This window comes from Alligator sinensis, unplaced genomic scaffold (genome assembly GCF_000455745.1).
Source record: "Alligator sinensis unplaced genomic scaffold, ASM45574v1 scaffold1510_1, whole genome shotgun sequence".
Classification (NCBI taxonomy): Eukaryota; Metazoa; Chordata; order Crocodylia; family Alligatoridae; genus Alligator; species Alligator sinensis.
In genome coordinates this window covers 1-13,001 of record NW_005842654.1, presented here as the reverse complement: position 1 = coordinate 13,001, position 13,001 = coordinate 1, and positions in this window count along the sequence as shown.

Below are 13,001 nucleotides of genomic sequence, written 5' to 3'. Positions count from 1 at the left end.
TCTCCCCGTTGCCAAACGATCCCTCGACGTACCCTTCCCTGCGCGCAAAGTTCCACGGAGCCTCAAACTTCGTGTGAGTGAATCAGAGTTCTTTCTGAGTCCTTAAACTAGGATTTAAGCGAAGTATTCCTGGAAACGTTCCAGCCTACACCGCGACCATCTTTGGTGTAAGTAAACAATCTTAAACAACCATTAAGCGTCCGTGCCTAATTCTAGTGCGCCGCCTGCCTTCCCCGACCCGGCGTGCCCAAGCTGCTGGCCACAGCCCGCGGCGCAAAAAGAGGGCCTTGGATCGTTCCCGGCCCGCACAAAATATATTAAGAATAGATTTGCTTTCCCCTCTATAATAAAGACCATCTCTTTCCATGATTGCTGATGAAATATGACCTCCTGCATAGGTCATCAGCAGTGGCAATTGACCTGAAGTCTGTGGATCTCATGACAACTGATAGCACCCAAACTAAAGGATTCTGCTCTATCAGGCTCATTATAACTCTCTCTCTATGGCCCAAACACAAACTAGAGGTGACCAGAAAGGCACACTGAGTGGGTGTTGATTATACCAAGTTGTTTAGGTAGAGAGATACCATGGCAGTTATTTCATATAAAATAAGAAAGTTTCATAACAAATACAAAATAATTACAATAATATTCAGTACCAGTAACTCCATTAATGAAACTTGCTCTGACCCAAGAGCTTTGTGCATCTCTTTTTCTCAAACCAACATGGCTACCCTGAAACATGGGAGATTCCAAACGGCTAAAATATGGTAAAGTAAACTTCATTGCTAAACAAGTAAAAAGATTTTTTTTTTTTTTCCACCTCCCTGGCTGCCTCTGACATCAGACACCTCCAGGGAAGAAGACAGCCTAATCTGCCCATCACAGAGCAGTACTCTTACAAAAGTACTCTCAGATACCTAGGGGAATACACTTCCAGGCACTACCTGCCCTGTGCAAAATGGAGTTTATTTTCTATTTAGGAGGACTTTTACAATCTTTGAATCCTCCTCAACCTGAAGAAGGGTGTATGTGCCAGAAAGTTTGCAAAGAAAGGATTGTGTTATTACTATTTAGTTGATCAAATAAAAGATATTGCCTCTGAGCGCGCTCTCTCTCTCTCTCTCTCTCTCAGACCAACACAGCTACAAAATAGCCTACTCAGCAAAGGACTTGAATGCACTTGCGTGTTTTGCTAAAACAGGCAGTGGAACTGCTGAAATGCTCTAGTTTCGTCATGCTTTTCATAGCCACTTCATTTTGGCCCAGTGGATAGATAATAAAATGGTCACCACCAGAAAGTCAACACAATGATATTTGAGATACTCCATTTTTTCATACACAGTGCTCATATGTTGCCTCTAGTTTTTACCTGTTGGGAAATAATGACCCCTTGATTTTATTTTTTGGAATATTAGAAATGTTATTAATATACATGAGTGAGGATTGTGGTTACATGATCCTCTCACATGGAATGGGAAGTTCAGTATCAGATAGGTTACTTTTCCTTTTGAAATATTACAGCTTTATGCTATGCTTGATATTATCTTCCAACTTACAAGATTAAACCACATGTAGCACTGAAGTCTAGTTTATCCACAAAAATATAGGAAGCAGCATTTCTTAGTGGTTATTATCCAAGTAGTGAGGCAAACTTGGTTGTATTTCTTGTTCTCAGAATGATTCACTGTGTCATTAGAGAAATTACTCTACCTCTCTAGATCTCATTTTTTCTTATCTGTAAAATAGAGGATATGCTGTCCACCTTTGTAAGGTGTTCCACGATCAATGAACAGTTGCATGTAAATACACACAATTTTTTAAAGGTATCTGATTAAGCAAATTTCTATTGTATGATTTTTAACTCTCATAATTATGGGTCTTATTGAGTACTATGAGAGCTGCAGTGGTTCAGCATCTTTGAAAAAAATCAAGGCCAGTTTTATTTAAATACCTACCAGTAGGTGCCATACTTTTAAAATTACATTCATAACATGCTACTGATAAACCCAGCTGCACACACAGGGATTGTACTTTGTGCTTTAGAAAAATAAAAACTTACTTACACAGAAGAGAAATCCCTTCTTTTCTCACTACCAGCAGAATAAGCAGCATATTCACAAACCTAAAATAAAGCTTTAAGAGGCAGGGTCCACATTCCTTGACCACGTCTCTTGCAATCTAAATTAAATAGGAATTTGGAAATGTTAATTTAAACTTCTCTCTATTCTGAATGTGATATATTTAGATATATTGAAGTCATTCACATGATAAAACTAATGACATCATAAAGGAAATATATTGTTCAAAGGTGTACTGTTGCTAATAATATCATGGAAGCTAATTGAAGGAAGTGTACAGAGAGCAAGCTTTCAAACATAGGAGGAACCATTTAAGGATTCCTAGCCTAAACTCATGCAATTATCCAATTATTGATAAGGCCACATGCCACAATTTAATTTAATTAAAAGTTAAGGTAAAAAACATACTCTCATGTTTTCTTCCAAGTCAAATTCTATCCTATTAAATCTACATAGGAAAATAACTTTAAGTCTTTATTTAGTTTGTAGTCTTGTTGATTTAGGCAGGTTTTTCTGACAGACAATATTTTACAAATATAGTCAGTTTGATGCATATCACTAACCAAGCAACATTTTCCTGACAAGAGTTACCTAACTTATCCAAATGATTAATTCTGGATCAGAACAGAGAGAGTTAAATTTGATAAAGGGTTTAAGTACCTAAAATTAGGTATCGCACAAGGCCTTCACCTGTGGTGTGGAATACTGTACCTTGATTTTGTATTTGGCACATGGCCAAATACAAAAAAGGTAGAATTTAGGCAATTAAATCCAAATTTGCGACCATGAAAATCCCTACTCAACTGTTGCTACTTCTGCTTATACTCCATAGGTGCTTTACTTGCTGTCCTTACATTTTTCCAGATGGTTAGAATTGCAGTGAAGCATGTGTCTCAAACTACTGAGTTGTTCAGCCCTTTTACAACTGAGGCACCAAGCTCATACCTAAGCCTGGCTGGGATTCAAAAACTAGGCTTTCCCCTGCCCAAGTCTCCTGAAGTATATGATCTGGGAGACACTCTTAGATCACACCCAACACATACAGACCAGACTGGGTTTTTCACAAAATGCAGTTGCAACCACTTCTTTTTAAAACATGATAGGAAGAACTAGTAGTGGTTATGCCACTGCTCACCTTTTGTACAGTAGTCTAGTAATTAGGACATTTGCTTGGAAACTGGGACACTCAGGTTCAGAGGGAGTCCAAACCCACATGTTCCATGAGTTTCAGCTGGAGGCATGGGAAGTCCCTCCCACCTAGATGAACTCTTAGCCTGGTGGCTCAGGCATGCTCCTAGGAGGTGAAAGATATGGTCTTGAAGCCCTGTGGGCTATGAAAGGAACTGAACCTAAACCCACTTTCAGGATAATGATTTAACAACTAAAAGGCTCTTATATGAATAGTGGGGATCACCACTGGCAGCTTTAAAAGAAAATGTTAGCTGAAACTACGGTTGTGAAGATCCCAATCCTGCCAGTGTGTTTTAGGCAGTCTCAGAGAATGGCTCCTCAGGGGGCTGCTTTGTTTTAAAATCCTTATTCCTTATAGGAAATAGATGCTGAGTCCTTCGCAGCCCTGTGACCAAGTGAGGCGGTTCTGAGTATGTGCAGAAGTACAACTCTACACACCCAGGGAACATTAAAATGAAAAAGGAGATGCTTTCAGGTTTAAATAGCAGATGAGCAGGAATTTTTAGATTCACAATTTTGAACTTAGGAACCTAAATTCTATCTAAATCCCATGCGAAGTATCTACCATGTTTCCTTGTTCCCAAATGTGTTCCCAAATAAGACATGCACTTTCTTTTTGGAAGGCAGAAAATAAAGATTTTTCCAGAGTCATGACTAACTACATGACATACAGGAAGTCCTGAAAAGGCAGAGTGTCCAAGAAATGTGGCATCCGAGGACATAGTCTGGGGCAGGCAGCAGGAACTTCCTGGTGTGGCAGGCCCTATGTAACACAAGGCTAAGCCCTAAACCAGGGGTAGGCAACCCCTTGCACAGGTACTAGAGCATGGCATGCAAAGGCATTTTGCTTGGTACTCGTGCCTCAGGGAAGGAGATGGGGATGCGCTGACACAATGTGGATCAGGCCCCTTGCAACTCCTCTGCTGCCCACCCCTGGCATGCCAACTTCTTACAAGTTGAGGTTGTGGGTGTTTTTGGCATTCTGCCCAGAAACATTGCTGATCCCTCCCCTAGCCCCTTCAAGGGCAGTAGCAAGATTATTACTGCTTTACTTAAGTTCCTGAAAATAAAGTGTTGTTTCCACACCAGAGGCTACATTACAATACTACATGGAGCAACTTCTTTGCTCCTTCAGGCACAAGCTACACTCATTCACAAAATTATTTATAAAATAGACCTGGGCTCAAGACTGACAGCAACATTGTAGCACATCTACACAAGATGTGTACTGCAGTTGCCTAATTACCTCCACAGTAAATGTTTTGGCATCTACATGTGTGGCCCTATTAGGCTGCAGAAAACAAACTCTGCAGCAGGTCAGTACCTGTAAACAGAAGTACTATCTCACTGCAGAGTTTTTTCATGTGCAGTAATGCATGTATAGACACTGACCTGGCTGGCTGGGGCACGAGGGTGCTTCAGTATGGGGGCTGGCTGCTGGCTAGCCCTGCAATGGAGAACCCTCATGCTCCAGCCAGCCCCTCTGCAGCACATGGAGCCGGGTTGGAGAAGCCCCGGACCGGCTGGCTGACTCCCGCCCCTGCCCCACCCCCTCTGCTCAGCTTGGGCTGCTCTGATCCAATTCAACATGCTGCGGTTCTGGATGCACATTCCACTGTGCGCCCAGGAGCAATGAATTCCAGCACAATGTGTGCTGGAGTTTACTGCTGTGAATTAATTTCATGTGTAGACACGCCCTGCATGAATCAAATTATTTACATTTGATGCAGCCCCTCAACCTTTCCTGTTATTAAACTAAGTACATAACCAACTATAACTAAATCATACAGGCCACATGACAGGATTTTTTCCTTTGTTTTAATAAAAACTAAGGAAATTAAATGACACATTCTACATATATAACAAACATCTAAATCATTGGGATTTAAATCAGAGTGCTATGTACTAGTAAGCCAAGTGACTTACAAAAGTTTAAGCATACATGCATAGTTACCTTTATCAACCAAATATGTAATTTCCTGAAAAAATTAAATCAAATTTGTTTGACAAGACTTATTTCCTCTCACAGTATCTTGATTGGCATTAATAATATTCCTATCCTTCGATTATTTATCAGTTTAACCGCCTACTGTCTTTCCCATTATTTTGACCAGAATTTATATCGTTCTACTTGTCCTTCATGTATATAGAAACAGCATTAGCACTCTGCCAGTCCCAGGGAATGTCAGTCCATAGAATGCCAACATCAAAAGAGAAAAATGATCCCAACAGGACAGAGATTTCCTCAGGCATCTCTTAGGATTCTGGGGGGCCAAGTTATTTACTAGGCCTGCTGGGTTAAACATGTTTATTCCATTATTGTTTAATCTCATCCTCATTTCGTAATGGTAATCCTCCTATCTGCTATTATATCACTTTGAGCAAAAATAATTGTTGAACTTCTCTCTCTCCTGCATCATTAACAATTTTACCATCACCAGGGAGGCTACCACCTGGTGGTAGCCATGTCCAAGCCCTCCTTTAGTGCCACTCTAATTCCCTTCCCCTGCCCAATCTGTTGCTCTGCCTTCTGCTCCCTGTCCCTTTTCTGATCTGCCACAAACAGAGGCTTCTGGCGTCGTTTATGATTATGGCTACCCTTCGTCTATCTCATCACAAAATGTCTTTTATTCCAAATACACTTAAAATACTTACTGTTTATACTTTCAACCATGGATTTTTCCCCCTGATGTTCTTGGTTTTCATTATTTTCTTCTCTTTTTGGATCCTAATTTTTATTGATTGCTACCTATTTCCCTTTTCTCTACATTATATAGTTTATGCACATTATATAGCTTTTTTTAGCTGCAATTGTCTTCTCAGTTATGGAATCATAGCATTTTGGTCATTTAATAAATTATTTCCAGAGTTACCCCTTTTCAAACCCATTTTACAATGTAAAGTATTCCTCACAACTAATTTTGCTCATTATTTTCCTCAGTTTTGGTAAAATTAGTTCCTTTGTGGCATCCAGTGTTTGCGTGTCCATGTGTATGGCTTGAACTGCTCTTGCTTCACTCATATTGAATGGAACCAGGTAATGTGGCAGTGATTCTAATCAGGGTGCTGTGAAATCCTCTTAAGGGTGATGTGGTGTGCCGCACACTATCAGAAATTTTAGGTGTGCAAAGATAAAGACCAAACTTTGATAAACCCAGAGGGCATTTTTACATGTGCTCCGGGAGGTATGGGGTGTGTGCGCGCTTTAATTAGAAAGTTGCACAAATTAAAAACGCCTGATTGTCACATGTATCAGCATCCCCGTGCTGAGAAATGGCGACGGAGCACTTTGAATCAAAGCTAATTGAGCAAGCTTTAGTTCCAAGCGCCTCACCACCATTTTTTTAGTGCAGGGATGCTGATATATGATGCTAGAGCCTGCTGGAGCATGTTAATTTCTGCACTCCAGCAAACTTAATTGAGACTGCTCCGACCTGCTGGATTTCCAGTGCACGTCGGAGCAGGCTCCCTGCACATATATAGGAGCCCAGTGATTTCAAATTGGAATCCAGTGTTAAAATCAGTCTGACCTGTTGTGGTCTTTCTGAGTTCTTTGCCTCAGAAGAATTGCTCCATTAGTTTCCCATAGTCAAAAAATGAATGAAAGCTAAAAAAAAAAGGTATTTTCCAAGAGGTGCCTTGAGTCTAACAAGAGGTGTCTTAATCTAAAAAGGTTCAGAATTGGTCCTGGGGCAACCACCAAGTTCCAGTCCAGTGATTAATTCCCTTTTTATCCATTTTAATGAGGTCCAGAAGATTTATTCTTTGCTGAATGCGGTATCTTTGATATCTTCTGTAATTTTTAGAACATTTTAATGATGTTTTACTAATGTATGCATAGGCTCCAGCATAGGGCTTCCAGACTGAAGAACTCCTAATTTCAGTTTCTTTCCACAGCTAACAGCAGAAACTCGGAGACTATGGTATTGGCACAAGATAATGATCTCCAGCTGCCAAAAAGAAGCTGAAGTATTTAAACATGTTGGTGCATAATTTCAGGCTCTTTAGCACTTGAATATGATCTATTTATACCCATATACATGCAGTATTTGTGGCACTTATTTTTAATTCTTAGAACACTGAGTATTCTAAGTTTTCAGTAAACAGCATTGAGCGACTCAGGATACAGTTTCCTGCATTTCATACTTTAAAATGCAGGCAGCAGAAAAAAAAATCATCTCAACCCTTACAAAATGCTCACAAAAATACCTCAGCCAACCTTCCTCTTTTTCCTGGCACCAATATCTGCTGCCAAACAAACCTACTATTGACATCCAGGTCAAACTTCTGAAGTAGTCGGTTCACTCTCCAAAACTTCTAGACATCTAACTTCCACCCACCACATGGACGCCTGTCAGCTCTCTCCCTATTCCCATAACTCTCTGTGCCACTTGCTCTGCCTCTCGAAAGTCCCGTCAGAAATTTCTACCTGACAACACTCACATTCCCAATGTCACACACTTGGAAACTACCTGGTGTTCTAGGGGGAGGAAGGCATTGGCCCTATGACACTTTTAGTTGCCATGACTGCCTCTTTTATGCCAAGTAAGCACTCACTGTAATTGCTTTCTGACTAATGGACATTGATACAATCGTTTTGAATAAATATTGTGTAACAAATTAAAGTGATAATTAGCTAAGTCTATTTATTGATTAACATGAGCATTCTGGTTATGTCACAAAACATGTGTTGTCACATTATGTAATGAATGCACAACAGATAAGTTTGTGTAATAAAACAAATTGTAACAGCAATATTATGCACCCAAGTGAGAGAGCCTGTAGTTGTTATTCTTTGTAAAAATAATTTTGAGTGAATCATCACTCTCTCTTTAGTGGTAGGTCAATGTATTCACTAAGAATCATCAGTACTGAAAGAAGTTTTAAAGTCTTTGCAGTGTTAGAAAGGCCTTTCTTGAGAAAGTTGCTGTAGTTCTCTCCTATGAAGGGGCAGAAGGTCCAGCAGTATGAGCAATCTAATTCCATACCTTACTGGCTTATTCTTCACTATCCTATTCCATTATCTCTTATATTTTCCAGTGAGTGCAAACATGCATTAAGACAACGAAATATGGAGATACAATACCCAATTTTGCTGTTTAGCCTGCTAAGGTGGTGGTGCAGAGGATCACACAAGTACATAAAGCAGCATTATTAGTTTTGGAATATGCTTTAAGAATATGAGAAAGCAGCGAGTCAGAAAAAGTAAAGCTGAATAGTAGGCAGCAAGGTAGGGTGAGCAGTCCCAAAGAAAAACACATGATAAGGGGAGGAGAAAGGCAGCACTGTAACTGGCAATCTTCATTTACCTTGCTAACTAAAAATAAGCAGCCATGCCAATTTTTGGTAGAAAACAGCTATCTGCAATAAGATGTCAGCATCCCAATGTTTTTCTGGCAGCAACATACTTTGTGAAGCATACTGGTCCTTGTAAGAATTATCATTTGAAAACTCTACCTTCCTTTCTAGTTGCAGGTATTTTACCCTTTGGCTTTAACGTTGAGTCCTTGAGTATGAAGCTGAACACAGTGATTTTGATTTTTAGCCTAGGACAGAAATTAAGCTCAAACAAGGATGACACAGGAAAAGATTAGAAAGAAGAAGTTCTAATATTATATAAACGTAAGTCTGTTCCTAATGCTTTATTCATGCTTTGATTGGCTAAGCCAATCAGGGCACAAAGACGTGCTCTGACAGAAGGCAGCCTGCCGCCATAATGGTGGGAAGACAGGGGATAGAGCGGGGGGCTGAGGCCAGCACAGCTGGGCTTGCCCCCTCAGAGCAGGGAATTCAGAAGAAGGCTGAACATTATGAGCTAAAACTACAGATTTCAGCCCAAACTTTTAAATGCAGTTTCCAAAAGTTAAGTAGGCAAATAGATGCCTTGAGTTTCAGAGGTTCTGAAATAAATTTAACAGAAGCTGCACAAGTTTAGCAACTCTGAAAAAGGCCACCTGTGTTAGGTATTTAACTTTTGGCACAGCAGCTTGGAAATATCCTAGACAGGTTTTTACACACACTCATCTTAATATGTGACCTGCTTCCAGTAGTAATTTAAGCAACGTTATATCTATGCCAGGGGTGGGCAAAATCTGGCCTGTGAGCGAGATTGGGCCCATGGCGGTCCCCATTTCCCAGCAGCTCCTGCCCGCATTGCTGAGGCTGGTTTCCATGGAGACCTCAGCAGCAGCAGTGCCATGACACCATGGGGCTGGGGTTTCCAGGGAGACCAGCCCCAGCAGTGCTGGCAGGGCAGTGGCAGGGCAGGGAACTGCTCTGGTGCTGGCATCTTGCAGCAGTGACAGTGTGGTCCAGAGCTGGGGCAGAGCCTCAATCTGCTGCCCACACACTGCAGGCAGGGGTGTGCAGGCAGTGGATCATGGCTCTGTCCCGGCTCTGGACCACACTGTCACTGCTGCAAGATCCCAGCACTGGCCCTGGAACAGCTCCCTGCCCAGCCGCATGCCTTGCCAGTGCTGCTGTGGCCGGTCTCCCTGGAAACCCCAGTCCCGTGGTGTCATGGCACTGCTGCTGCTAGGATCTCCATAAAAACTGGCTGCAGCGATGCACATAGGGGCTGCTAGGAAATAGAGTCCAGCTGCCAGCTGGATCTGCCATTTTGCCAACCCCTGATCTATACTATACAATGTGATAGTAAAATGTTTAAAATACCAAAATCACTATAGTCACATGACTGTGGTTGTCTCCTTGGACTAATATGCCCTGATTCTCCATGGAGCTAAGCTGGAGCTAGCTGGGGTATAGCTACATGGCATTGCATTATGCCCGGTAGACATAGACCATGTAATTAATATGTCACATTTTCCCCCTCTTCTCTCATTTTTTCCTTAATGAAGAAAGTGGATATAGTGGAGCAACTTGGTTTGGCAGACTGTTTTAGTTTGGTGAGGGGGGGATGCTGCCATCCATTTATGTTACAGAAGGCAAGGTCAAAGAAGTATGCCCTACAGCTGAAGCAGGTAGTGGGTAAGGCTTGTCCTATTTAGTTTCTGGAAAAGTTCAGTCCACAGTTAATGAACTGATCTCCACAAAACTTTGATTTTCCACACAGATAAGCTTTATTCATATAGTGAAGAGTTTTATCATGCAGAAACAGAAAAGCTGACAAGCCTGGCCTTTATCCCAGAGTTTTAGGTGATCTTTACATTATCCAGGACATAGACCATACCACATGTTAAGGACAAGAGAAACTTTGAACTTGACTCAGTCTTCCCAGGAAGCCACCTTAGAGAGCAGAGGAAAGGTGTGATGCATCTGCAGTAGCTTGTATTGCTGACACGACATATTGCAGCAATCTGTACTAGCTGGAATTTTGAAAGCACTGAAAGCCTCATACCCTTGTATCTCATGTTCCTGTAGAGTAGCTGAAAAGGTGAAAGTATGAATAACTAGAACGAAGTTGGGAAAGAATCTGCCCCAGGGTGAGACAGAATTTTCTAGTCATGGGAGAAAACATTACTCATGGATGCTGCTATGTGAGGGCTCAGCCTTGGACAGGAATCCAGGAACACTCCTAAACCACTCGGTGAATCAGTAAATTGTGAGCATGTTATCTTCCACCAAAAGAGAAAGATCTGGCTGCGAACTCTTCAAAACAGTGTCTTCTACGTACCATTATCTTGTTCAAGCTCAGTCAAATGTTCTTTACTTCTAAGCTGATCATGCCCAAGCACCAGGCTATCTTCCAAGATAAATATAAAAGCCTGATCCCAGGAAATTCAATTGGAAAACTCCCATTGGCTGAATGGGGCCCTCAGAGCACAGTTTCCTTCCATCTCCAGGACAGATCTGGGCTCAGCTGAGACGATGAAATCCACACATTTTATACAAATCTTCACATTTATCTGATGGATCCAGGAACACATTTTTTCCTCTTGTTTTTTTATAACTGAGATAATTAAGTGTATATGATAAAACTTCAGGAAAAGTAGATAAACAACTAATTAAATGACAAATAGTTATGCCAAAAGCCAGGTGTCCTCAGCAATCTGTTTTAATACTTAAACATTAGACCACATTTCTTCATGCATTAACTTTATCATAGACATAGTTTTTGTTTAAAAGCATTGCTTTCATACATTCCCTATGCTGAAATCTCTTTGATTTATACAGAGAAAGGTCTCCCTCATGTGGAAATGTTTCTAGCAGTTATAAAACAGAAGTCAAATTTTGCTTTTGATAACCTTTCTGTTGTTCAGAGACTTGGGAATTCACTGTGGACAAGGATCATTGCACAGCTGCTTTTTCTATCTTCTTTTCATATGAACTTTTACTATGGCACCTATTTCAAAATTTCCATTATCTTAGTCAAAGTAACTTTTTGAAAAGAGATATAAGCAAAATACTTTGACCCAGATCCTGTCAGACTTTAGTAGAAATTAATCTATACAGAATTCAATATTTGCAAGAGTTGCATCGTTTTCTTATGAAGAATTAGCTTTTCTCAAGGTGCCTCTATTATTATTATGCTTTTGAATACTATTCACATGTCTCTTACATACAGATCTGCATGCATATGCAAAGATTTGTGCAAGTTCATTACACTGCAAGATCAGAGCCTAAAGTTGTAACAGGCAGTGAAAGTCTGTATTGGTTTTTAACTTTACCATACATTTTACAGATTAGTCACCTGCTGTAAAGAGACTTGGTAGTTCTATGCTTTGTTTATATAATTGCCAGATTTAAAGATAGTCAATCAAAAATTACAAGTTAATTTGGAAAAATCTGATAATGTATCAATCATATATTTACAGTGACATTACTCTTACATCCACCTTATAGTAAATTCTTAAAGAACATGGGAAAGCCGGTTTTGATCGTCCCAGCTTTAAAATCTTGGCTGCCTGACACATTTATCTTTAGTGCGCTCAATATTTCAAAATAGTATACTTATGCTTAGGCCACATGCTCGAGACTTTCCTTTTTGTCATTTTGGATTCCTGTAGATTTATTTTGTATGAGACAGAAGAGGACTAACATCTTTTAATCAGTTCATAACTAACTGCATTATATTTGCCAAATTATCATTTGAATGTGTAGCAGCCTTTAAAAAATGGACCCACCTGAACAGAATGGGAAGAGCTGCCTGGCAGAGAGACAGAGTTTGTCCCAGAGGGGACACTGTAGGCTCTGAGGGCAAGTGAAGCTGTTTGGGAGCAGCCCTGTTGGAAGTGGGAGGGGTGATGTAACCCCAGCAGAGTTTTGAAAGGGAGCCTGTAGCAAAAGCCCGGGGAGGGCCCTGAGCTGGGATGGGCTGAGAGGCTTGGATAAAAGGGGGAGCAGTTTTTCCCACGCAGGGGGGGAACAAGAGAGAGAGGGGGCTGAGGGACAGGCTGGAGAGCGGATTCAGAGTCTCAGCGCAGTGGTCCCTCGGAGAGCCCCTGGGAGAGGCCTGCAGGAGCAGAGTGCAGAAGCTGCGGCAGCAGGAGCAGGCAGGGACTGCTGGTGTGGAGGACCCAAGTCTGGAGAGACCTGACTGCAGTGGTGTGGCTGGGGGAGCACAGCAGAGCCGGGGGGGGGCCTGCCGGTGTCTGCCCTAGTTTCCGTGATGGGTGAGGGGCCCCAGGGGCAGGCAAAGTCCAGGGAGGGGCTGCAGTTGCCAGGGCCGTGAGGCTGTGTGGGGCAGGAGGGTTGCTACAGCCTGCAGCCCAGACTGCTCACAGCACAACCAGGGAAGCGGGGTCAAAGGCAGGGGAAGGCTGTCTTGCA